The 27,258-nt window shown below is 41.9% G+C and overlaps 1 protein-coding gene across 3 annotated transcripts in view; it reads left to right on the forward strand.

Moving 5' to 3' along the window:
- The first annotated feature begins 655 nt into the window (after positions 1-655).
- Positions 656-27,258, forward strand: part of sema6e (sema domain, transmembrane domain (TM), and cytoplasmic domain, (semaphorin) 6E) — an 82,899-nt gene continuing 56,296 nt past the window's right edge. For 2 of the 3 annotated variants that reach the window (XM_062465494.1, XM_062465496.1), the window contains exons 1-2: positions 657-845; positions 15,123-15,229. The gene's annotated coding sequence lies outside the window, so the exon portion shown is untranslated. Of the gene's footprint in view, positions 846-15,122; positions 15,230-27,258 lie in introns of all 3 variants that reach the window. The other variant, XM_062465495.1, reaches the window with a different exon arrangement.

Genomic DNA, 27,258 nt, shown 5'->3' on the forward strand with positions numbered 1-27,258 from the left:
ACAATTACCACCTGGTCCACCTAGCAAGTGCATCACATTACAATCTCTATTTGGAAAACAGAAGCCCTGTTCTCTCACATCCTTTACAGTCTACAGTGTGCATCTTCTACCATTCATACAGTATCCACAAACGTCATTTCGCCAACATATTGTTGTGAAAACTGTTTTAAATGCATACCTGGTACTGCTGGGGCACATTTAACATTGCCTACATACAGTACGGATAATTAAGATACAACTCGATTAATCTTATTTACTTAGTAGGCCTATGGCGTCCTTACAAATATGTGTTTCTGACAATGTGTGCCTTGGGAAATTCTGAACACATTTCAATATGGATTCGGTTTTTAGGAAAAGTAAACTTGAGAAAGTCACGTTTAGGGGGGTTTAAATACCCTCTCTGAAGTCTCATTGGTGGATGCTGGTCTGGATCAGGTTACAGCGTTCCAGTTGTACTGTAGCCCTGCAAAAATGTCAACTTCACAAAAGTAAGATGTGGTAGGCGGAGTGAAACACAATTGCTTGAACAGAAACGTACCAAACATAGTCTAGTAGCCTACCATTCCTTACTCTGCTATTGGACTAACTGCCTGCCAATACAGTACAAGGGCGTGTCTTTGCGGAGGCTGCTATTTTGCTGGTGAAGTATGTTGTGATACAGCTCGAGCGCTTCTGGGTGACTCAGTCATAGTAAGAGGCGCTCTTTTGCTGCTTTCGCGCGCTGGGAATATAACCTTTTCGGAAAAATAACATATCTACTCAACGCAACTGTACTGCGACTTTATGTTTGCATAATACAAGGCTTCGCTCTCCCGAACTACGAACACGTTGAACGTGAGAAAACGGTAAGAAGTCTACTCATACTTCTTGTGACACTTTTCCGTCTCAGTCCTGCTGATGTTGCTGCAGCTGCACTTTCTCATTTATTAAAGATGTCCTTTTGTGGTTTCTCAAATGTAGGCTGTAAAGGCAATGAACACTTGATAGCATCCGTTTTTCAAGGTGACAAGCATATCGAGTCATTTTCTGCCAGTCCAAACAATTGTACATTTACCGTATGCTTCTGACATAACTCTACATGTTAGTAGGCTACTCGGTATACCGAGTCTTCATAGTTGTTACCACTTACCAAGACTACGTTGAATCTGGCTATGAATTTTGGGGGTTGTGACAAATTGTGCATTAATATTGACCAGGTTAAGATTGACTGTGCCTTTTATCTACACAGCATTTGTGTATAGGCTACAAGTTATATTATATTATATTAATATGCTCTGTCTGGGGATATTTTCACTGTTTGGCATGCCTCACTTCAACCCTATCCGTAGGTGTCAGTCCAACTGAATAAATGTGTTATACTGCACAAAGTATAGCTGTCCATTAACAGAAGAAAAACAGGTTGTTCTTTCGGGGAATTGTGCGGAAACCTACGTGAATAGGCTACTTTTAGTTCAATATGCTACTGGACATTTTCTTCAACCAAACAAAGTACGTAACAGAACCAAAAATGCTGTGGATGGGCGGCTTAGACAGCGTGAAATACAGTCCGTCTTGTCGCCTAAATGGTTAGGTTATGTTCTAAAATCGTGTGTAAATGAAAAAATTATACAAACAAACTAAATATTTCCTAGTTATTTTGGTCAAAGAACCCTTTTGGACAGTTTTTCTTTTTGTCCATTTCGTCATTGGCTTCACTCTTCCTGATCTCTTTTGAGTCCCTGATTGGACTCACCTTATTTGTTTCACCTATGCTGGCCCAGCTGGTATTCAACTTGTTGACTTGCAAGCCACATTCTAAATATGAATTATTTGAATTCCACACTGAGTTTATTCACAGTGCAAACTTAGCAATGGTTGTGGCTTTTCTAGAATTTTCCATAATAAATGTTCGTCAGACAGTCGTCGCGATTTATTACATGTAAACCTACCGTATAATTACACTAGATATTTTACAAAAATGCATGAATCACCATCAGTCACTCACATTTAATTGGATGAATATTTATCCCCAGGTTTATTAATCTATGGTATTAGTCTTCTTCTGCATAGAGCTGCATATTATGTAGGCTACTGTATGCACAGGTCAATTAGTGGGCTGTTTGGTCATCCACAATACCCAAGGACTTTCATAGAATATGGCACTTTTTCCCTCATATATAGAATCAAAGGAATATTTAGTGTTTCGGCAGATTAACTTGTACACCACATCATGTACAATCTGCTGAGATTTGTACGCTTGTCATGGGTGCCACACGTTCAAGAGATGCATTGTGCTAGATAGTAAGTTGGCCAAAAGAGGACCCATAGAACATGGGGTGAAATTGTACATGATGTTTGTGCAATCGCCCAACCCTCTTGTACAAGGTCCTTTAACATCTGCATTTGCGTTGCCCTTCCTATGCTGTCTCACACATAAGCACACACCTGGTAGTACCCAGCTCAATACAAATAGTTACTGTCATTTGAGTGGATTGGTGCATGATGGCAGTAAGCGAGTGTGGGAGAGAAAAGTATCACGAGACAGTTTGTTTTTCCTCGTCTCCAAAAATTGAAAGCCAACCACTCGACTTTCATTTCTGCCCTGAAAGAGCTGCCACTCGGTTAGTATGGCTAATGGTGCATTCAGCCCAGGGTTTAATTTGATTTCCAATTTCCATTGGTCCTGTAGTTTTTCTCTTATCTGAAGTGGGGTCTGGTAGAGGTGCCATCCCAGTGCAGATGGCTATGTCTACCCTAATGGTCTGTAGGGTAATGAGGGTTGAAATAAGCTCTGTCCTAGGAGCCCGGTACCATGGCTTAAGGATGTACAAAAGGGCCATTTCAACTACCAACTCTCACATTTGTTAATTTTCACTACCACTTAAAAATCGTCCCAAATATTTTTACGACCAGTGTTGTAGACCTTAATACCATAGTATTTTGTATGTTTGCTTAAAAAAAGAGGCCCATACAAATGAAGTACATTGCTTCTCTCCTATTTTAAGCACAATATAACTTTTTACTGAATCCTTTAAGACCCATTGTTGTGGAGCCTTGAAAGTAACAATTTGTCTGAGCTGACTAAGCACTACCTCCGGCTCTCAAGGGCCGCTGAAGTCTAAAGAATGGCCTGGCAATGCGTTGTGCTTGAGGAAGCAACAGTTAATCTTAGCTCCTCATCCCCAGCATATGGGATTTTGTTTGTCCCTGTACCTGAGAGAATCACTGGACTGGCAACTCATATTTCATATTGATGGTAGTTTGTTTTCCATGGTTACTGGGCAGCCAGTGGAAACCCCATGTCTTTAGCTTGGACAGAGGTGAGGTGTAGAGGAAGGGAGGGGAGGCAAGGCCATCCCTCTCCGTGCCTGCCTCCTTGTGTCCAGTGAAGGGTCCCAGACCCCTGGGGAGTGAATTATTACCTGTCAGCCCAAGAGCCTTCCCATCATCCATAACCAAGGGCTCACTCTTGACAGGCCTGTCCCAGCTATCTGCTGAGACCACCAGGCCTTGGACCTTTTGGCTGACCCTCTCCCCTTGGATGACCAGTGGTAAGAATTCACATGAACATGTTGCACCAAGCATTGCAAATGGATGAAGTAGGGGTAGCATGACTTTACGCCTCATAGATCATGCATGGCAACTGAAGAGGGGCCCTCAGTCATTGTGCTGGCTATACCTGTGGAGCTGGTTGCAGGTTGCTAGTAACATTTAAGAAGTTTACCAGTCACCACAGTGTTTTGATTGCTCTTGAGGTTTTTCAGGGGTGTAACATCAATAGTAACTATATCAAGAGTGAATTAGGTTTTACTATAGGTAATAATGCCAGAAACATTAAGATTAAGTTAAAGATGAATGTTTTGTTGATTGAAGTAGTAGATACAGTACTTTCATTGATCCTCAATGGGAAATTAGTCATATTATATATCAAAACATATCTTTCCTATTCACTCTCTTTAGAAATGTGAATGAAGTCTGTGATAGTCTGGTAATTACTGCTGATTACTTCAAACGAACACATGCAGTGGCTGCCCTCCTGTCACTCTAATGTAGTAAGCATAGGACAGGATAAACAGTACAATCATATTTGGGAGTTAAAATGCTGGAGTTCAGTCGAAGAGTTTAGGAAAGAGGGAAGAAAAACTTCATAATGGTGGCAGACCACAAGCTGGACAAGTGACAAACCTAGTCTCTTCTTTCCAGACTGACTGTCTTCCTGAGGTTTTGTCAAACGCTTTTCAGAAACATTAACCCCTTGTCAAACATTGGCTCTGGACATTCTGCCAATCCACTGATGCTGTGGACAAGAATGTTGGGTATAGCTGACTTGTTTATGGTCCATGAAGTTACAGAGAGGAAATGATCCAGCATTTAGAGGGGAAATATAATCTACACTCTGCCATGTCAGCAAATCAAGTATAATGTATGCATTTAGCTTGGTAAAGGTCTCCTGAGTTTTATTTAGGGCTATACTTTTACATGTTTATGTTATAACTTACTTAAGTTTCCTTACTACAGTGGGAAGGTTGCTAGTATCATCATGTGATTTAGGATTGTCAGTTTATTTTAAGTTCTATGCTACTGAGTAATTCAAGACAATGTTTATTTATATATTATATATTTTAACTTTCTCAAAGATTCTGCTAAATTTGCTGTGAGTGTGTGTGTGCTCTGAAAGAAATAAGGCTTTATATCTATATTTGTGCATTGTGCTTAATTAATAGTCAATGACAGCAAGGATTGCCAGACCATATGTCTAGTTGCCATTTTTCTAAATGCTAAGCAGTACATTTTCAACCACAATCCCTCAAAACTACAATGGCAACAAATGACCAAAGGAGCAAATACATCATCCTTCAAGATTATTATAACCATGCATAGCAGTGGGCATTCAAAACTCCTCTCCATGGGTTGTTTAGTGTAGGAAATAAACCATTTTGCAGCAGAATGGTTTCCCCCATGCTCCTCATCATATGGAATTTGAGGAAAAGCCTGAGCTAACAAAACAAGCTTCCTGGTGAATTGCAGTTGGCCATAGGCAGTATTGATTTCTGCAGTGCTAGCAGAGACTAAAGGTGCAGTGGTTTGTGTTCCAGATGATCTCTTAATCACTTCATAATGAGGGCAGCCCTTACAACTCATCGATTAACCGCTCATGCAGAAAGTGCAGCAAGCCGTCTCTAAAACTACACAATCCTGTCCACAACTTTTCTGGCCCCGGCTAGCAGAGTGTTTTCTTTGGGCTAAGCTGCATCATAAAGCATTCAATGTTGTTCAAGAATACATGTGTCTTAGCAGTGTTGCAATAATAGTCTTATTTCAGTCACTAGATGTTTTGTGCATGCATGTTGGTTGCGAGAAATGAATGTGTTAGTAAGTCCCTGTATGTTTGTTTTTTTTAAATCAAAATACTTTTGTTGGCAATGTGAACAACCCAGAAAACCGTTGCACTGAACATGATCCAGAATCTCAAGTGTGCGAGCACATGGGGTGTTGTTCTTGGAAATTAACTCACATTTCCCGACCATGTAGGAAAGATCAGCAAAGTGTGCACAGAGTAAGAGAGATTTGGTGAAAGAGTTAGAAATATCGAGCAAAATATTTATTGAATTGATATTTGGTAATGTGCGAAGACACAGAAAAAAGTATATAGAATTCATGATGAGATTAGGATGAAATGTTGAATGAGATGAATAGGGTTTCAAAGCGGTTCTTAAAGGGTGTGAATACTTTTTCAAGGCACTGTAAATATGTGATGGTACTATTGTCTAATTTGGCACATATTGCTGCACAGGGGTTTAGTACCTGTCAAACCCATTCAGAGTTATGATCATGTCTCATCGTAGCTTATTGAACATTTGGGAAATGAGTATTTTTATGATCCCAAAACGTGAAATGAAGCAGGAAATTAAAAACCCATGATAACATTTTCTGCCTGCCTTAAGTCACAGATGCCTCATCATAGCCAATCAAGCTCTGCATATACTCAAAAGGTGGGTGGCACTCATTTACACAAAGTGTTTTGATTAAACCCATCCCTTTTAGAGAATGGTGCAGTATCATGCCACTTTTTTTGGGGGGGGGGGGGAATTGGGCTAGTCCCACACTTGTTTAGTGTGCCATGTAGGAATGCATACTGCCCACATGTTTTTTTTATTAGCTTGTTCATAACCCTAACTATTCAAAGAATAGAAGTCTTGTTTGACCTTTGCCAAAACCTATAGCACATTACAGTATCAATTTGTATTCCTCTGATAATCTGCTAAAGTCATGTTACTGAACATCTGATTTCCCAGTATGTGTGTGTATTTTTTGCTTTTGTGTGAATGTGTCTTTTTTTTTTTTTTACACTTAATGTTGTTTTGTCTGTTAATTCAGTGTTCTGACAAGATTTCCAGGGTTCTCTAACTAGAGAAGTACTTCTAAACATCAGGACTACAACTCCTGTGGATTTATTTCCCACTTTTCTGCTTCCAGCGGCAGAATTAGTGGGAATTATAGTCAAAGCCGCCCTCGGCTTTGTCCTAGCAGCGAAGCGCCGTAGGAGAGGCAAACGAGCCGGTGCTCTGGTGCGACTCCGTCGGCGTGGGGCACGCACAGCGTTACCGGGGATATTTCTCTCCAACTTGCGTTCACTGAGCAACAAACTGGATGAACTTCAGCTACTGGTGTGGAAAAACAGAGACTTTCATTCATCTTCCGTTTTGTGCTTTACGGTGACATGGCTGAGTGAACTGATCCCAGACTCTGCGCTACAGCTAGCAGGTTTGAAACTGCTGAGAGCGGATCGTGACCCTGTGCTCTCTGGCAAAACGAAAGGCGGTGGTATTTGTTTTTACATTAACAGTGGCTGGTGTGAAGATGTGACAGTGATTCTGCAGCACTGTTCTCCTGATCTGGAATCATTTTTTATTAACTGTAGATCTTTTTACTCGCCACGAGAGTTTGCATCATTCATTCTGGTCGGCGTCTACATGCCTCCGCAGGCTAGCGTCAACGAGGCTCAACGTGTGCTCGCCAGCCAGATACTGAGTGTGGAGCATGAAAATCCGGATTCCTTGGTTATTGTGCTAGGCGACTTTAACAAAGGCAATCTCACTCAAGAACTCCCAAAATATAGACAATTCATCAAATGCCCTACCAGAGAAGGAAACACCTTGGATCACTGCTACTCTACAATCAGCAAAGCATACCATGCGGTCCCCCGAGCAGCACTGGGTCACTCTGACCACGCCATGGTCCACCTGATTCCTGCATACAGGCAGAAGCTAAAGCGCTGTAAGCCTGCTGTGAGGACATCAAAACAGTGGACCAGTGAAGCTATGGAGGATCTGCTGGCGTGCTTGGACTGCACTGACTGGGACATGTTCACGACTGCTACCAATAGTCTGGATGAGCTCACAGAGGCTGTGACATCATACATCAGCTTCTGTGAGGACTGCTGTATACCAACACGCACCAGGGTAAGCTACAACAACGACAAACCCTGGTTTACAGCTAAACTCAGAAGGTTGAGGTCAGAGAAAGAGGCCGCGTTTAGGAGCGGGGACAAAGACAGTTTCAAGGAGTCGAAGAACAGGTTTAGCAAGGCGGTGAGGGAGGCTAAACGACTGTACTCAGAGAGACTAAAACACCAATTCTCTGCAAACGACTCTGCTTCTGTCTGGAGAGGGCTCAGGCAGATTACCAACTACAAGCCCAGAGCCCCCCACTCCACTAACGACTCCCGCCTGGCCAACGACCTGAATGAGTTCTACTGCAGATTTGAAAGACAATTGGACAGTCCTGAACTACCCCTTCCCACCCAGGAGGCCTCCCACCTCCCCCCCTCTACAGTGACGACTCTCTCCATTCAGGAGGGTGAAGTTAACAGACTTTTCAAGAGGCAGAATCCCCGCAAAGCAGCTGGGCCGGACTCTGTCTCTCCAGCCACCCTCAAGCACTGCGCTGACCAGCTGTCTCATGTGCCACCACCCTTATTGGGCTCATCTCTGGTGGAGACGAGTCTGATTATAGGTGGGAAGCGGCCAACCTGGTGACCTGGTGCAGCCAGAACAACTTAGAGCTCAATGCTCTTAAGACAGTGGAGATGGTTGTGGACTTCAGGAGGAACACAGCCCCACTCACCCCCATCACCCTGTGTGACTCCCCAGTCAACACTGTGGAGTCCTTCCGCTTCCTGGGCACTATCCTCTCCCAGGACCTCAAGTGGGAACTGAACATCAGCTCCCTCATCAAGAAAGCACAACAGAGGATGTACTTCCTTCGGCAGCTGAAGAAGTTCAACCTGCCAAAGACAATGATGGTGCACTTCTACTCAGCCATCATTGAGTCCATCCTCACCTCCTCCATCACCGTCTGGTACGCTGCTGCCACTGCCAAGGACAAGAGCAGACTGCAGCGTATCATCCGCACTGCTGAGAAGGTGATTGGCTGCAATCTGCCTACCCTCGAGGACCTGCACACCTCGAGGACCCTGAGGCGAGCGAGGAAGATTGTGGCCGACTCCTCCCACCCTGGACACTCCCTGTTTCAGTCACTCCCCTCCGGCAGAAGGCTGCGGTCCATCAGGACCAATACCTCACGCCACAAAAACAGTTTCTTCCCTTCCGCTGTTGGCCTCTTCAACAAGGCCAAGGTACCACACTGACTCTAATGACTTCTTGCTTAAAACACACTGCTTTTTGCACTGCATTACAAAATGGTATCTTGTACATTTGTATTTTTTGTAATATTTGTATTTTTGTATTTTTATATTGTAATTTACGGCAACTTATATTTTATTTTATTGTATATTTAATTCTATTCTAATCCCACTTAGTACTGCTAGTTTATGTACCCTTAGTATAGATAGTCATATATTTAAATTTTAGGTATATGTTTATTGTATGCACCTTCCTGCCAAAGCAAATTCCTTGTCTGTGCAAACTTTCATGGCGAATAAATCCCATTCTGATTCTGATTCTGATCTTTGAGCGATGTTGTGATATCAGATATTTGCTTTTTTTGGTGGCTTTAAGATTAGTTCCTAAATGAACTCTTAGCCTGGTCATTTCCTTAAGTTTCTAAGAACTCCTAACCCTTTCTCCTAATAAGATCTATTTTTAAAACGAGTCTGTTGCGGAATAGGGCCAGGGGGTTGTGTGTGTGTGTGTGTGTGTGTGTGGGTGGGGGGGTGTTCATAACACTAAATCTACTCTGGGCACCACGCCAGGTTTGGTAAAATTGCCCCCGTCTCCTCTGTGGAGCACTCTTTCCATTCCACGGGTGGGTCAGAATTTACCATGTACGCAGTGACTCATCAACCCAGATTTACTGTATGTGCATGTGTGTTGGGATCTGTCAAGATATTGACTTGTTATTTTATCTATATGGGAGGACAGAATTTCTGTGTCAAACATTTGTACACACCCATGGTCAGTCTTTTGCACACCAACTTCAGTACTTGTACACATACCACACACATTCTTTCTCTGGTCCAGTGCATCCCAAGCGACTTCATTTGATCCTCTTTTATTGCTTTTGCACATTCTCTCTCTGCCTTGACAGTCTCTCCCTAAGGAGCAATTGCTGCTGACTGACGGTATGAAAAACATCTCAAGGTAAACAAGGCTAAATCTGCAGAGCCTGATATTACTTAAATACGTCATCTTACGGTGAGGAGACTTAACAGACACACCTCCATCACATCCTCATCACCTAATCTGAGAGGACTCAATTAGACACCCCAGAGGAAATTGCTATCCTGCTCAATACTCTCCAACCCCCCAACAATGTACCGCAAATATTTTCCAAAATTATGTAGTCGTAAAGTAAATGGAAAGAAGATATTGGACTACGGGGTGCAGGAGGTTAAATTGGTTAAATTTAAGAAGGTCCCAATCTTGGAGTTCATGTGTCCATTGACTGTTTAATGGAAGGAATATTTCATGTAACTAACCCAGTCCCCTACAAAGAGGCGTTCAGTACCCTCTTCTGTGGTGTGTCGTATTAGCTTTTTGCCTCATCAGCTGGACCTCTTTTTGGTGTGAAAATTGAATATGTACTGGAGGAAAAACTCAGGTCAGTGAAAACATTGATGCAGCTTTTCACCTAAAGACCCTTTTAATTAAATGTTCTTTTAATTAAGCAGTAGCATAATAGCTATGTCCATCTGTCAAGGCCCTTGCCATGGCAGTGCAGGAGGTATTTTCCCTCACTTGGCTTTGGAGGTCCCTGACTTCTATTACATGTGCCATTCAGTCAAATGTATTTTTTTCTTAGAGATTAGCATGATAATGCCCAACAGAGGGACGGTAGTGGAGAGTTATCCCAGAGCTGCTAATCAGATTCACTGTGTGCAAGACCCTGGCTATTATCATACTGAATGTACAATCATCAGTTAAACTAACTCTCTGAATTCTGGAATAAATCTCCAATATCATAGACTGACTGTCAGTGGATGGGAGGACGAATTATGTGCCATGTCTCTCATTGTGTCCAGGATATTGTATTGTGCTAACTAGATCTTTCCCCAGTGTAATTATGCTATGTTAATGCCAACCCCCTGGTGTCCCAATTCCACAGCCAGGGTTGTTCAGTTGTCCAATAAAAGGATTTTTTTTTTAAACTTGATATTGGGCAGAGCGAAGAAATGTGTGTTTGAGTTAGGTTTACCCACCAGTGCCACTCTTGAAACACGAGCACATCCTGGACAGTCATTCAGGCCTTCAATTGGGTGAAAGGGAGTCGTAGGGAAAGCCCTCGGCCAAACTTGGAGCCGTGGTTTCAGCTGGAGGGTTGGACGTGGGTCAGACCACCTTGAATTCCTCAGCAGGATTGATTGTGTTGGCAGTGGACAGGGTTATCTGCTGCTCTTTCCTCTGACATGAGGACTTTGTTAACGTCTGACACACACCAGACAGCGGCCCCAAAGACAAATCCCTGTCATGCTCTGAGGGCCCCAGGAAGGTCAAAAGTGAGGAGCTAAGGGGGGAGGTGGCATGACCTGCATACTGATTGATTTTGTTTTTGGGTGCCTGGAGACTGGGGACACAGTTAGGGGGAGGGGTTCACAGGGGTCGAGTCGCTTGCCCCTGCCCCATGTTGAGAACAAAATGTGGTTAGAATAAATGGTGAGAGAGGAGTACTCACAACATGCCCTACTCATCTGTGTGTGTGTGTGTGTTTTCACTTTCATTGAAATACTACACTTTTCCACATGTTAGACAGCTACACGGAAGAACAGAATCAACAGAGCCAACATTTAGCCTACACCAAGTTCACAGTTGGTTGCTCTCTGCACTTCAGTACATAGTTGAATTCCATAATTCTGTACTTTCCTAGACCACATCAGTGTGTCTGTTGTTTAAACTGTTGACATGGAGTAGGCTACAGTACGACTTGGCCTGTCTCTTGCAGTTCTTTTGTATAACAATATATGCCTCCCGCCACAGATACACTTTGTAAGCAAAAAGTTGATCTTACAGTGCTATGTTTTACAAAAGTGACTATTCAAAGGGTGAACTAGGACAGATACAAATTGAAATGTTATATTTCATATATGTTCATATATAATGTTATATATACCCATTGCCATATTAAAACAGTGACTTTGATTTGTTTACATAGTAAATGCTCAATTTTGCTAAAAAGGTTTGCTAGATATACTGCAGATCATAATGAGCATTTAGCAATGGCATTGAATCAGAAATACTCTTGCTGTTTAGTATTAGGTATAGTATGCTTTCAAGACAATACCACCATGTTTTTTATTTTTTAATGATGACTTCAAATGGATAATACCATTTTGGAGAACCATATGGTCAACCCATAAGTTTGGAGCACAGTCGGTGGTGCACCACCCATTGTGACATGGTGCTTCAAAGCTGTGGATGATCTCTACAAGTTCGTAATGCAGAGCCCTGGACGGACCTGATCCTTCATCCTGGGGTATGATCCTGGATGATGAGCGGCTAAGTCTTTCCGCCTTAGGCTCCATGATTAATCAATTTGCTGCCAGCACAGAAGAGACTGAGAGGGGGCATGGAGTTCACCCACCATCCCTTTCCTCAATGTCTTCCTCCCTGTTCTCAGTTACTCTCTGTTTCCTAGGGATGTGTGGTTCTTCTTTATGGGGGCCAAACACGGAACTGCAAAGGCACAAATTGAGTTTCTACCTTTTTTCTTACTACTCATCTTCTATGGCGGGCTGAATGAATGTATGAATGTTTTTATATTTGGTACACTGTTTGGGAACAGTCTCCTGATTCTTTTCACCAAAGTTCAAGTCTGCGGCTCAAGCACTCTCGAGCCACCAATGGGTCAAAGTTGGACGAAACTTTTGAATCGTATACCCGATTAGAAAAAAATTTGGTACAATGGAATTCCTTGGGTCAAGCCTAGTTTAATAGTGCAGTAAGCGAAAATATGTTTTGGCTGATAACTGTTGTTTTGTGCTGTGATTTCAAGTTATGTCTCTGGTTTGAAACCATGATTCTTGTTTATGCCTTGCTGGACTGCTTGGCCAGATCATTCCTGCTTGTTATGTTTATCGTTTTTTGTACTCTTGGCTGATGAACTCTGGTTCCCTGAAGACATTCTTTCCTATTTCACTGTTAATGATCTGTATCCCAAAGACGGTAGTAGAAGCACAAAGTATCAGGTGCAAGATGTCTTTGTCCTTCCAATAGTTATGTGTGAACACTTCTGATGAGATTATAGAATGCTCCTTTCAGACTTGCTAAAACAAGTCATAAATAAACATCTTCTAACATGGTTTAGAAGCCAATTTTTTTCATTTTCTCAGTTTCCTGTGGTAAGCAATGGGCGTTTATGTTTCCTCAAGACTTGAGTTGCAGCCCAGACTGAACAGAACTGATTTAGCTCTGGGGGTGGAATAGTTCCTCTCAGTTCTACAGGATAAACTATACACAGTCAGAACAGATTAAGCTGGCACGGCTAGTACCAGACCCTCCTTTGATAACGTTTCCCTGAAGTGTGCAGTATGTTTCATAATGTGTCTCTCTAAGTTGTTCCTTGTTCTACTGTGATCATATCTTCAGTGAAAAACGTATTGATATAGAGACCCCTTTAGAGACACTTTTAAATTGATTCGCACATGCGATATGGTCAGAGCCTAATTGAACTAGACCAATGGTTTACCTGTATTCAGTGCAAAATTACTTTGATTTGTCGATATTGCATTGACCAGTTGTTGGTAGATGGAGCCAAAATTAAGTCATTCAGACAACTTTTAACAGGTGGCTTATTGATCTTCAGTGTTGATTGAACTGTGCATCCCTTGTCTTACTTTCTTCATTACTTGAACTACAACACTCACTCTCAAATTATAAAGCAATTTGAAGTCTGGAACCTTTTAATGCATTTAAAAAAAGTACATTTCTGTGTAACCCCGAGTGAAGTTCATCTATTGTGGTACGCTGGTTGATTGAGTACCAACATTTGTTAATATTATTTCCAGCACCCTCCCACCACCCCACAAAAAAAGAAGATAACTATATCACGTTGGCCAGGGTCCAACACATTTCCAAATTCCCCCAGATAGGGCTATATGGGCTATAAGTATTGCATTTGAGACCATGGGAGATAAATAAGCTAGATGGTTCATTTAAGGTTTAGGAGACTTACCAGCAGCATGTGGCTGCCATCTGATCAGTTTGCTAATCTATGGGCTGCTGCTTTACCCAAAAAACAATTGCAGACAATTTATAGTTAACCTAATTCAATCCAACTTCAAGTACACACAAACGTTGAAAGGGAGAGTCAAGAATTTCATGACTGAAGGAATTTCACAGAACAATTATCAGGTTAACGCGTTCCATAACATTAGGTCTTATGGTTGCGATTGATGTTTCAAGACTGACTCAAACTGAGTTCTTGTGGTGTTTCCAACTGGTGTTTTGGGGTTCATTCCTGAAAATTATTGTGGCAGTGGTACCTATAAACCGTAATTTTTTTAATGATTTGTTTCTTTGTGTGGTGACATACTGCTTGTCTCTGAGGTGTCCACCCGTGGATCCAGTGTGTTGGTACAGGGTTGAGGCTTGATTAACTCCTCATACTGTAACTCACAATATAAGCGGGATACATTGCAAGCAAAGTTACATCCTATGGTTTGAGATTTTCAAGCAGCAGATTATTCTCAACCTTATCTTATTTTCCAAATCAAGCTTCATTTAGGTAGGTGTCAGCTTTTTCAAAAAGAGTAGCATTGCTTATCAAACCACCACACCTTCATTTATTTAGCTGCACCATGTCCTGTTGAAGGGTACAGAGTCCGAAAAAGTTAGATTTCTCAAACCACTCTGCACTAAGTGGTGAACTGGCAAGAACTAAATCACATTGAGCAGATTTTCAGAACAGATTGTGTTCTGAGATGCCTTGAGATTTTGGCAGCTTTAAGTCTATGATTTATTCCCTACATGTTACATCTTATTTGAACTATTTTGTGGGTTGCTTATAAGTACGAGTTGATTATAAATTCTGATATAGTATGGATTATGTAGACAACATTATCTTAAATTATAATATTTGGGTTATTTGCATATTAAATACATACTGTAGATTACATGTATAATACCATGGCTTGCCTAAGTATTGATAGAATGGTTGGAGCATTAATTTGAAATAGGTGCACACCACCACTGCACAGCTACTGAAATGAGTATCTCTCTTCATGAAACCTGTAAAAATAACAATATTTCTGCTTGGTAAAATAGCTTGTCTGCTATACTAATGTGTTGACAGCTGACAAAGCAGCACAGCACGAAGAATCAACTGATTTTATTAGTATGCAGAGTTAGTGAATAAATAATAAACATATTGTGTTGGCTCACCTAATCAACAAGACTGTCAGTGCTGAGGAACTTCATTCAGCAGATGGCCACACTTTTCTGTAACATACTAATTGATGCATGATGCTGATGGAAAGATGTGATTGACATGGTACTCAAACTCTGAGGTGTGAAGTTCTGTAATGTATGGTTAAAAACCTGACTGGGACTGTTCTGAGAATGTCTTTGATTCACACTAAAATAATCTCATGACATGTCTATAACCTTTGCTATAGACATGATGTTATTATGAGATTATTTTAGTGTAAATATATAAATAAATATGTATTTATTTTTGCTTCCCTTCAGATGGACACTGGGATATCACTCTGGGCCACCATACTCATCAGCTACAACTAAGCATCCGACAGTGCCTCATCACAAGATCTTGGGGTTTTGATTGATTGGAGCAAAAGGTAAAAGCGCATTGTATCAGGGTTGTTATGAAATTAATGTTGGAGCTTGATTGGAAGTCATCTCAAGACATGAATGCACTCTAAACAGTTTTGTACAGCCTTGGAATTCCTAATATGTATGAATTGTATTGGTTTAATGAGGGAGAAGAATGGTCTGCTAGTTGGATGAATAGTATGACAACTTGATTAATGGATAGTGCTGGAAATGTAATTAAGACAGTTTTAATTTCAGTGATTGCACATATTTTTTCATTAATATTTAAATCATTTTAAGGGGTTAGTTAACAAGAAGTATGTAGGCTTTAAATGTGCTGTAAGGAAATTGTTATCATGTGCAACATGATGACAATTTAAAAGTCAACATGTGTGTCTACAGTGACCAACTGACATAAACAAAAGCAAGGGAGAACTAGGCCAAGCTGCAGTGGTACCAGCCCAGATCATCAAATGGGTGGGCTGTACCAGATGGTTGGCCAAGTGCCCACCTGCTATGACCTTGTAACAACAAGAACATTTTCATGAATGTCTTAGCAAGGCAAAGGCATGTATCCTGCATAGGTGTCCGTCTTGCTTACGGTTTGCTACTCGAATGTTGAACATTTCTGTGCTACATTGTCTATTCACAACCTCCTAAGCCATCCACTTGACTAAATGAGTACATCCTTGGAGAACTTTCCCCCTCTGTCACCAAAAAGAGCATGTTTTCTCTGTCTGCATTCCTAATTAACCTGCCATTTGGCCTACGTAAACTCTAAGAAACGTGGCCCAAACCTTCCTCCATTTCTTTTATACCCTGTGCCTGAAATTGAGCAACTGAAGCAAAGAGTGACTGCGACCAACAGCCTGACACTGTGCCATCTGGAGTGGTTTTAGAATAGGAAAGGAAGTACGATGAACAGAGCCCGATGTGAGATGGTGTGGAGTTGAGATTTGAGGTGACAGACGTACAATTGTGGGGAGGAGATATCGGGGGTGAATGGTGAGAAGCTTTTTTAAGTCAACTGAACTTACGCCCTTGTCATCAAACTTGCATGTATCAGTGATTGGGTCTTGAACTATGAGATTTATTGACTTTGTACCATGGCGAGTACCTAACTTCGGATTGTTTCCTCCACATTTAACATGTTGTTAATGATACTGTATGTCATCCAAGACCCTCATTCTCTCAGACACAAAGATGGCGTCTTCTGGGATGGATTTTGGAACCTCAAAGTTAAGAGGGACTGAAAAATAGTATTCCCTATGAGCTGCACAACAAAGGCTGAAAGTTGAGGCAAGAGGAGGTCACAGGCAGAATTAGCGGCCTCCTTCAGTTCTTCCCCACAAATTGGTTGCTGGGGAAGCCAAAAAAAGAGACTTGAGACTGTTCTCTGCTTCCTTAGTAGCTTGTTAATTCTTCCAGCTGTGGCCAGAGGGGAAATGCTTGCGCAAACGCTACCCCTTCAAAAAAGGCTGCCCTCCACCCCCCGCCCCCCACCCCCTCCATCATCCAACTGTATCCTTCAGGGGTTTGTTAATCCTGTGCCTGGTCATGGTGGGCAGATCGCAGAAGGCTTTTCAAAGCTCTTCACTGGCTGGTCTTCAAAGTCACAGGGAGATGGGGTTTGAGAAGGTGTGTGTTTGTGGGTGGGTGTGTGCGTGTGTGTGTGTGGGGAGGGGGGGGGGGGTAGCGAGGCTCACAGCTAGCCAACTTGTTCAGATGCTCAGAAAGGGGTCACCTTAGCTTTCACCTGCACAATCCCAAAGGTAATGCTGCAGAGTCTCAAGGGAGAGACTACTTTGAGACAGGACAAAAAGATAGCAGCTTTAAACTTTTATCTTCATTTTGTGTTCCTGAACTGAATAGTATCTAATCACTTGAGTATAAGGAAGAAGGACAACACTTTGACCCTAGAGAGCATTAATAATGAATGTTTTTCAATCCAGGTTAGTGTCTAGCGAAGAATTACTATTAGTAATTCTGTTAAAAATGTTTTTGGGACAGCAATTTGCTTGATTGGGACAGACTATTGCCGGCCAAGTTGAAATCAGCTGTCTTCACCTATTTTTGAAGTTAAGTTTAGTATTCCAGTGACACAATCTTTCAAGTTAATAACACATGAAAGTGTAATGGGGACACTCAATCTAATGACTTTACAAATATTCATCCTTGTGTAACTTTGCTACTTTAAACATACTTTTTACACAAAAGCATTATTCCAAGTGAAAGCAACCCGCTTTCATTAAAGACAATTGTAATTGTTTAAGTAGAAATCATCCAAGTTATTTGTCTCTGTCAGATTTCCTATGGCGTAATCAAGTGTCTTTTTTGCTTCGATAGTTAAGGGCATGTTCATTTAAACCCTTGATTACAATAAAAACAAAGATTTCGATAAAGGAGCCTTCACACCCAGCTTACACTTGCCTTCTTGTTTGTTTAACGAATGCAGCATGCTCGGGCAACCTAGTAATTAGCTTAAGTGGACTCCTGGGGCGCTGGATTACGTTTTTTTTTCTTCCCCATCATGAAAGTGACGGTATGTGTGGCAAGGGTGACTCAGATCCAGTAGCCTCCTATCCTGCCATACTATAAAAATGTGCTGCTTAGACAACTATACAGTAGCTTCTCCTTCTGTAAAGGTTCACAATAAGTAGGATTTTGTCTAACTAAGGCTACATTAGTATACAAAATGTCGCTACCCTATTCAGTATGGGTGATTCCATAGCAAAGGAACTATTTTGCTCATTCTCAAGTTCTCTTGCTTAGAGTATGGTGATTTTGTCCGGTACATTTTTGTTTTCCATCAGTGAGGGGTTGTTTACTACTTAAAAAAAAATAAATGTTAAAGCATATTTTTATCTTATTGACTCCAATTCGTGTAATTGATGTAAATACATTCCCTAGGTGCAGCATTAAGGGGATTGCTTTATTAATTGCCCATGAATGCTTTCTAATGGGTAATTGCAATCTGTTTACTGGAATGCAAATTTTCTCTGCTTGTGTTTAATGCAGCTTGGTTATTGAGATGATGGCCACCCTGCTGAAGAATTCATATGTGAAATGATCATAGTACTATACTTGCTCCTATTTGTTTTGTCAGTAGAGGAATAAGATCTAAACCATTAAAGGAAGGTTGGTCTCTCAGAAACCCCTCCCCAATCACCACTCTGACCCCCTTAACACACACCCTTCAGATGGGTTTAGATGGGTTCAGCTGCTAGCCAAAAAGAGCAGATGGATGAAGAAGAGGTAGACGGATAAGAATATTACTTTGATCAGCCCATAGAGGGGTTCAGTGTTAAAATGGAGTAACCAACACCACACACTCACACGCACGTACGTACGTACTTACTATAAAATACAACACTGTTTTCTTTCAGTCTATAAAGTTTGTTCACCTTGTTGGTGGTTATTTTCAATCACCTTCTCTCCAGGCTGTTTTATCTCTCTCATCCACTTTTATTATTTATTCCCATCTCTTTTCTACCCTTCTTTCCCATCCATCTTATCTTCACTCACCCAAGATTTTTCAATATGACTGTGATTGGAAAGCACACGGCATCAGTGAGCCAATCTCATCCCTATTCACAGTCTTCACATGTCTCTGTGCCACCTCCTCCTGCATTGCTTCAATATGCTTGTCTCCAGCTTTTTGCGTTTTTGTTTCTGGCATTTTGTCCGTTATTTATTCAATTCACTTGCCTCCTGTAGGTATTTGAAATGGCAATGTAAGCAAAAGGCTTTGCTGTAAGCTCTAGGAAGTTTCACTGACCATGGACCTGTCATTACCTACAATCTCCCACCCTTCATCATCCACAACTAAAGCGCGCCCACACCATGTGCATGTCATGATTACCGTACGTACAAAAGGTGTAAAGGAAGATGGGCAGACAAGAGAAAAAGCAAGGTATCTAAGTGGGGTTTTTCATGAGCTGGAAAGAAATCGCTTTCAGATGCTCCATAAAGCTAAGGTCCTACTAACAAAAAGTGTTTCAAATTGAAAACGCTCAAAACTGCCAAACCACCATCTGGGTTTCCATGGTGATTCTGCACTCTGTGGCTGAAAGTGGAGAACTTCAATTCCATTACACTCTGATTGCCCTGTCAAGCACACTCTTGTGGAGGTGTTGTTCAGGTTTTGGCTCCTGGTCTCCTTAAGCATATGGGGTCTGAGGAGCAAGGGATTGTTTTTTTACCCCTGTATCAAGTTGTCAAGAGTTTTAATCCGAGACAGTCGACGGTTGGGGTCACTTTCTACAAGATAAGGCAAGTCTCAACTTTGAGGGACATTGCTCTTTATGCAATTCTGAGGACTTATATGAATCATATTCATTACACTAAAGTCAAATTCCAAAACACAACCCCAAGGAATTGTATCTGTGTTACTGTTTGCAATAAGGGGAAAACCCAACAAGTGTTGAAGCAATTGCCAACATGTATTCCTTACCTGACAGTATACGCCTTGGTGCCCAGTAATTATGCTTCAGTATGCCATGAAAAAAAGCTTTGCTTGATTGGACAGCTGATAATTGTGTGTTCATGTGCGCAAGAATATAGTACGCTGGAGGGAGGAGTGGCCGGCAGAGAACAGGACACAGCAGGTAGAAACAGGTGCCATTACCTGGCTGATGCGCATGCCATGAGAGAACAAACTGGTTCTCAGGAAAACACAACACTGGAAAGAACTCTGTATACCTCGCGTTGCTGATAGTCCTTTCTGAGTTTTTGCAGTGCCTATAAACAGCGAAAATGGATTGGACAAGAATGGGCAAAGAGGCAAAAAATCAATAGCACTCGTCTAACTGCCAGTGCAAGACTCTACACACCTGTGTCTCAAAAAATCACCACCAACTGAAAAGAAAGTTGACTTAACTGTGTGTAGAGCAAAAAAAACTAGTCCCTGAATCACTGAATCCAGATTCTCAAATATGGTTTATCATCTCCCTTGGGTGTTTAGAAAAAATTATAGCCTACACAGACAACACATGTCTCTGCATTCAGATTTGATATAACTGAAATTGGCAAATCAAACCTGGCCCAAAAGTGAGTGGCCTTTTCCTCTTTTTGTGTTGGTGTTCTGCGCTTCTCCCTTTTTGAATCATAATGCTGTAAGGTATGTCTAATCTCCCAAACCAGGAGTTTACTTCCTACCTAAAATCTAACATTTTTATGGATGGTCACTACAGGATTTGCATGAAATTTCTTATTGAGAATATTGTCTCCTTGCTGAATCATCTCACCAAAGGCTTCAGGCTCTCACCTCTGCACGCCAAGGGTGTATGATTATTGCTATTATGGATAATGAAATGTGCCCTGAATAAAAACATGTGCACACTGTCCTCCCGATCCATCCGCCCCCTGTTTAGAATCCAGTTAAGCCACAGATCACATTCAGCTGAGGCCTACAGTAAGCTGCTAGGTCTGCTCTTTCCTTGACTAATGCCCAAACCATGACAATGAAGCTGAGGCATTTTTCCTGTGGTGTAATGTAAACAACGTGAATCCTTGGATGACTCTTTCAAGCTAGTGAAAGTGGGACTTGGTCAACTACCAGCTGTTCTAGTTACAGTCAGCCTGGTACCTTTTTGAGGCTGTTTGGGAGTGATACACATGCATGAAAGGACATGAAAGCCATAAAGAGGAAAGAATAACGAATTTGCATGTCAATGCACTCAATTGCATACACACCCACACTGCAATCTAAAAAAAGATACATGGAGACTGAAGGAACACACCCACAAACACAAGAAAGAATAAGTCACATGCAAATGTAGATCGAGGACAACTTACATGGAACTGTTTTTGTCAAACCATTAGAGTTTGAATTCCTTATGAAATTACTTTGATAAGGACACACACACACACACACACATATGGGCAATGCCTGCTTGCCTTGTTGGACAGAGTAGAGCTGACATTGCTGAACATCTGGCACATGCACGGTCAATGACCCCAATTTATATCGAATTGAAATGTTTTTCTTTTTATGAATTTCCAGATCTTCTTCCTTTTTTCACCCGGCAGATCTTAGGGTAAAATAATCAATGTAAACACTTCACCCTGTAGTTGTTTTCACTGGGACACAAGTGAGTGCGTGACTGCAAGACTTGGTGCGTTGCAATTGTGTGTATCTTTGTATCCACACGCAACCCCTGGTTGATATCATCGATATCATCACGAGTAATGAGGAACCCTTAAGTGTTAAGACCAGACTTGGGCTGTCGACTGTATCCCTATCATCAGACTTCAATAACAAATGTACTCAAAGAAAACCATCTCAGACCTTGGTTGGCACCCCTCTAAAAAGATCCCCTCGGTTTCCAGCCTCCTCATTACTCCCAGGCACCTCAGTGCAAGAGTGTTACGTGTTATATGTATCGCAAATTTCCAGCCATTCTCAGTGATTTGAAGCGCAGAGCACTCCACTGCTTCTTCGTTAATTCATTTTGGAGTTTTTTTTTTTTGCCGAGTCCACCAGGACCAAGGCTGGTTTTGTCATGAAAAGGGAGGGAGGCGTGTGTGGCGGTTGATTTGTGCCTGCATATGCCTCTGGCTGCTCTCCCACGGAGCCGCGGCTCCAGCGACAGCGTGTCACCACCACTGTATTTCAACACGGCGAACACCGCTCCCTGTGGGCTGAGGGCCGGTGATCAAAACCAGACAGGGACACCATGGCCGTGCTCTCTCTCTCTCGCGCTCACTATCTCTCGATCTCTCCTTCATATTCAATGGTCATTACAGGAGTAAATAAATTATTCTGGATCAATCAGACGGAGGTCAACTGGGAGGGAAGCTCTGGGACTGTGTAATGGAGTCATTTGCATAGGCTTTGTTTATTTGGTGGCTTTTTCTAAATGGGGCTCAACTTGTCCCTCCATTGGCTAAAACCCTTGAACACAACATAATGCAAAGTGGGCACGATGTATGTGTGGTTGGTGACAGGAGGGACACAAATCCGTTTTCTACTTCAAATTGCATCATCATGAGTCTTGTGTTGGACATCCTTTCATGGCTTCGTTTCGGACTCTTCTATTCTTCTCCTACTCCTTTCCTACCTCCCCTCTCGCTTAATCTCGTCGTCTTTGTCTTCTTCCTCTGTCCTCACCTTGGCAGCTGCCCATTCTCAGCCTCTGAAGCGCTAATTGACTTTTCTACTGCACGCACTCTAATTGGGTTTTAATCACCGTTTTACATTATGTTTTCATATTCAAATCTGAAATGTCAGCCGAGAATTAGGGCTCTTCACCACCTTAACTGTCATTCGCAGTCGCTTGATGCAACATGAAAAGGCATGTCAACATTGATTGCATGTTTAACATTAGCGCACACTATTCAAGTGTGCCAAAAGCCTACAGGCAATGTTTGTTCAGGGCCAAGCTTGATAGAATCCAGTTTAATGCTAACAAGAGCTGATTGATGTTTGTGTGTCAGAGAGAACTTTCACAATTTTAATACCAGTGTGGGTTCTCTAATGAAAGATTCATGTTCTCAGTTCATGATGGAACAAATAGAATCCTAATCACAAAGGGAAAGTCAAAAAGCATTGAAATGTTTTGAATATTTAAGATATTGAAACAAATCAGTATGGTGTCATTGTGGGATCTGTTAGGTATTGCGAAAACAGAGAATAGATTTACACTTTTGAACCTTTCTTTTCCATGGCAGTTGGCCACAACAGGCATGTAGATGTGTGGTAAAACAGTTCAAGTCGATACTTCAGGGTAACTCTTCCAACTGCATTGATTGGTTAGAAAGATATTCCCACGCCCTTCGATGCGTGTGGAAACAAGTGGTGGATCAGTTCGGCTTTAGGGGTTATTGAACCAACGAAACATTAGCCTTGTGTTTCTACTCTAGACCAGCAACACACTAAGAAACATATCAACTAACAACAAATGGTGAACAGTGCCAGAGACTAGGGCTGTCCCCGACTAAGATTTTCTTTGGTCGACCAAGACTCGACTAAAACTTCTGAAAATCGACTAATCGAAATTTGAAACACTTTTTTTTTCACAAAAAAAAAACATACAAACATTTTCCCGATCTGACTCAATGGCTGCTGGACATTGCAGATTCAGCCGCTAATAGCCTACTAATAATAAGACTCGTATCACCAATCCTGTTGTAACCGAATGCCGATGTTATTTAGTATCTCTTACAATATACTATAAATTAAAAATATTGTTTGTTTAACATGCAAATCATCAGAGCGCGCTTATCACTGCCTGAACTTGTAGCATTCAAACTTACGTAGAAGCTGAGTGGGGAACGGTGCAACAGAGAAACATTTTGTTGTCTTGGCCGAAGAAGATAATGTCATTCGATTTGGATGTGATTCTTATAATAGGCATATTAATTTTTCAACCCAGCGCGTTAGCATGAGCAAATTAGGGCTAGGCCAACTTACGTTTTTCAGGTGGTAGGCTACATCATATTCGACGTTGAACTATGAAAAATAAACCGTTGTTGGCAGAGTTTGCATTCAACGTTTTTCGAGTCACCCTGTACTTTGTAAATGTACTTTAATGAAATGCTGCCATACCACAGATTTCTTTGCCATTTTGACTAATAACACCGACAAAGTAGGCTATGGCAGAGTTTGTAGTTCGGCAGCCAATTGTGCTCGTGCCGTGTGCAAAATACCAAAACAAAACAAAGCGCAGATTAACGAAAGGGAAAACAGTAACACCTTTTTTAAATTATATATTTTTAGAGTTGCTTTATTTGTCTCAAATAATATAATTTACAATTTCTGTAGAACATTAAGTTAATTCAGCAATGATGACCCAAGCGGGAATCAGATCTCACACTGCCATACGGCAGCTCGACTAAAAAAATCTTAGTCGACCAAGAGCATATCGACCAGAAAATCGACTTGTCGACTGAGTGGGGACAGCCCTACCAGAGACGGTTGAAAAAAAGGCAACGCATGTGTTTACGGTGCTTGGCTTGGAAGTCAGGAATGTTCAATCTCTGACATATTCCACCTTTGAAATGTGAATACCACAGTCTCTTCTCAGATTATACAGCGAGCGCCACAGGAGGTCAGGATTAGGATGCGTGACGTCTCTCTTCCTCAGCCTCTATCTTTTCCGCTTTCTCTCTGCCTCTCTTTTAGTCACCCGTTTTTTTTTCCTGGTGGCTGAAAGATCTTGAGTGACGTTCAGCAACTTTGTAGCCATTGGCAAGGCTAAGGGAGAGGGAGTCTCTTTTTAGCATGTCACCGACACTCTCTAAACAAATCAAGACACTAAGACGAAATGCAAGCTGGCGGCCTGCGTGTAACCCATTCAGCTCACCAGAGCCTGTAGTTTTCTTCTTTTGTCCTTATATATATATATATCTATATATATTTGTTTACACTAAAACTAAATCCGTATTTTTAAAGCCCCTGCAGTGTTTATTATATAGTATCAAAAGCACCGATTTTTGGGTGACTGGCTGAGCTGGTTGTGATGGGAGTGCAGGAGTGGAGGGGGTTAGTGGAGGCACAAGCACCTGAGTCATGCTGTGACAGGCTCATTACATTTGCTCTGCTCCTAATAGTTCAATGAAAGGCTCCTGTGCACAGGGCCCACACTTTCGGGTGCAGTCCATCAACAAACGTAATGCATTGACTAAATGGAAAGGTACCTCAAACATTTTTCATAAATCTAATTTCTTGCTTAGATTTTGTTGCCTGTGTGTATTCCATTCCGTTAACAGTGTTCCCTTCATCTCAGTTTCTTCCATTTAAATGTAATGAACCCAGGTGGATAATGAGACCTGCCATTTAAAAAGGCCAACACACTCTTCAAGTGTCGCCTTTCATTACAAACCACTCTATTTGTTTACACTAATATCCCTCTATGATCTATGTTCTCACAACTGTATGTATGCTGTGTACACTGCCTTATCAACTTTATTCTGACCTTTCCTGTAAGCGTGAAAGGTGGAGGTTTTGATAAAAGAAGAGAAAAAAATAAGGACTACTTGGAAAGACAGAACTGTGCTCAAGATGAGTCCTACAGCTGTCCACTCGTAATTTCTCCCTTTTTGCCCTTTTGGATAGATTTATCTTCTTTCTGCTTGCTAATTGCAAATTTTTATAAAATAATTGTGGCCAAAAAAGGCTTACTTAAAATTAAAGCATTCATCAACAGAGAAACGGAAAGTCAGAAGGAAAAAGATGGGAAGGAGCTCGCTGAAAGAGGCTGAGGGAAATAGAGTAGGGAGCTCAAGAAATGCCTTGAGAGAGGTAAGTAAACACTGGCTTCCATTAGTTCAGAGAAGTCTGTCTAACCCAGCGCAATCCCTGCTCTTCTCACAAGGATGTGACATTTCAGAGAGAGCCGTCTTGTTTCTCATGGCCTAATTAGCATTCCTCTTGGAGCCAATGGAGCAAACCTCTCCTCCGTGTGTTTGTGCACGTTTTTCTATTCCTCCTGAAGTAGCAAGCTGTCTCCTCAAAGCCCTAATGTTAACGGGAATTCCTTGAATAGCATTACAGGGACAGTTTCGTGCCCCGGATTCTTTTGGGTTCACTGACCCTTGGCTTTTGCCGGTGTTCTCCCATGAGTCAATTGAGGTCAGTCTATTTGCCTGTGTCAGTTGGTGATTACCACGGCGATGATGGTTCTCTGAACGGACAGAACTATCTGGGGCCCAAGGGATTCCAATACAGAACTAGGATCCACCTATTCAAAGGTCTTTCAGTTAACCTGCCATTTGGCACATGGGCTAAATATCCATGCATTTCTTACCTGATTATTATTGTGCCATGACAAAACTCTGGAAGCTAAGTGGGTTTGGAGTATGGCTGAATGATAAGTAAGCACAGATAAAAAACTAACACTACGAGAACACTGGCTTTGAATCTGAATAGTCATATTCAGGTAAGACAGAATAAATGGGGCTACACCTAGTGACTGGATGTGTTATTTTCTAGTTTCAATGTGCTATATTCTAGCCTTTACTCTCACCTGCATGTCTGTCTGCTTATCAGTTGTGCGGCCAGGTATTGGAGAGGTTTTGGTGATGGCTGGTGCTGGGCTCCATCTCTGAACACTGAACAATAGATGGGGAAAATTAGACTGGCAGGGTGGGAGGGGCCTGCCATTTCTCAGTAAAAGATGGATGTCACACAGAAACCAGGCTGAAAGTAGGACAGCTCTCCAAAGGACACCAGAGTGACACAGCGACAGGATAACCGAATGGTTTATTTCTCTGTTCTATTTGAAATTCTGGTCCACACACACCCTGCAAAGACGCTGATATTGTTCTCTTGCTCTCAAGGTTGTTATATCCAAGTAGTTGGTCTGTTTGGTAAACACTTAGCTATAAGATAATGTGAAGAACCGTTAGCAAAACGTATCCCTGATAGTTACCTAATATATCTGATGTAAATAATCCAATTCACATTCTACCATGCATCTTCTTCCATTGATCTCCAAAGTTACTGTTGGGCCCAAATTCAAACACCCAGTAGAAATTCCATTGACTGTTTATTGCATTGGATACGTACGGGATAGATGCACTTCATATTTAAATATAGCCTGCTGTCTCTGCTGGTCTCTGGACAATCTCCTCTGATCAATTCCTCAGACCATCTGGCTTCCAGGCGTTCTCACAGTGCAGCGCAGTTAGGAGACAGACCTCTGTGGCAGCAGTCTTCCTGCCTCCCTACTCCCTACTGTCCCTCTCACCCCCTTCTCATCCTTTGGCTCTCCCCGGACCTAGGCAAGGTTAATGACAATATTCGTCACCCCCCCCCCCCCCCCCCAACCCCCCATCACCACCACCACCACTTCTTATTTCCCCCTCTCCCCCCACCCACTTATCCCAGCTACTTCTTGCCTCTCCTGGCAGCTTTTGACACAGTGGGGGTAGTCGGAAGCTCTGGTAAACTCAGACTGCTGTTGATTCCTAAGGAGTGGTAACCTGCTGGTGAGTTGGCGTGGGAAGGGAAATAGTGTGTCACAGTTTGTTGTTTTATTAGAGAGAATGGATGAATTTGAAGTGATGGATTATATCAGTAGAGCACTACAGGACTCTGCCTGTAGCTGAATCA

Source organism: Osmerus eperlanus, chromosome 7 (genome assembly GCF_963692335.1).
Source record: "Osmerus eperlanus chromosome 7, fOsmEpe2.1, whole genome shotgun sequence".
Taxonomy (NCBI): domain Eukaryota; kingdom Metazoa; phylum Chordata; class Actinopteri; order Osmeriformes; family Osmeridae; genus Osmerus; species Osmerus eperlanus.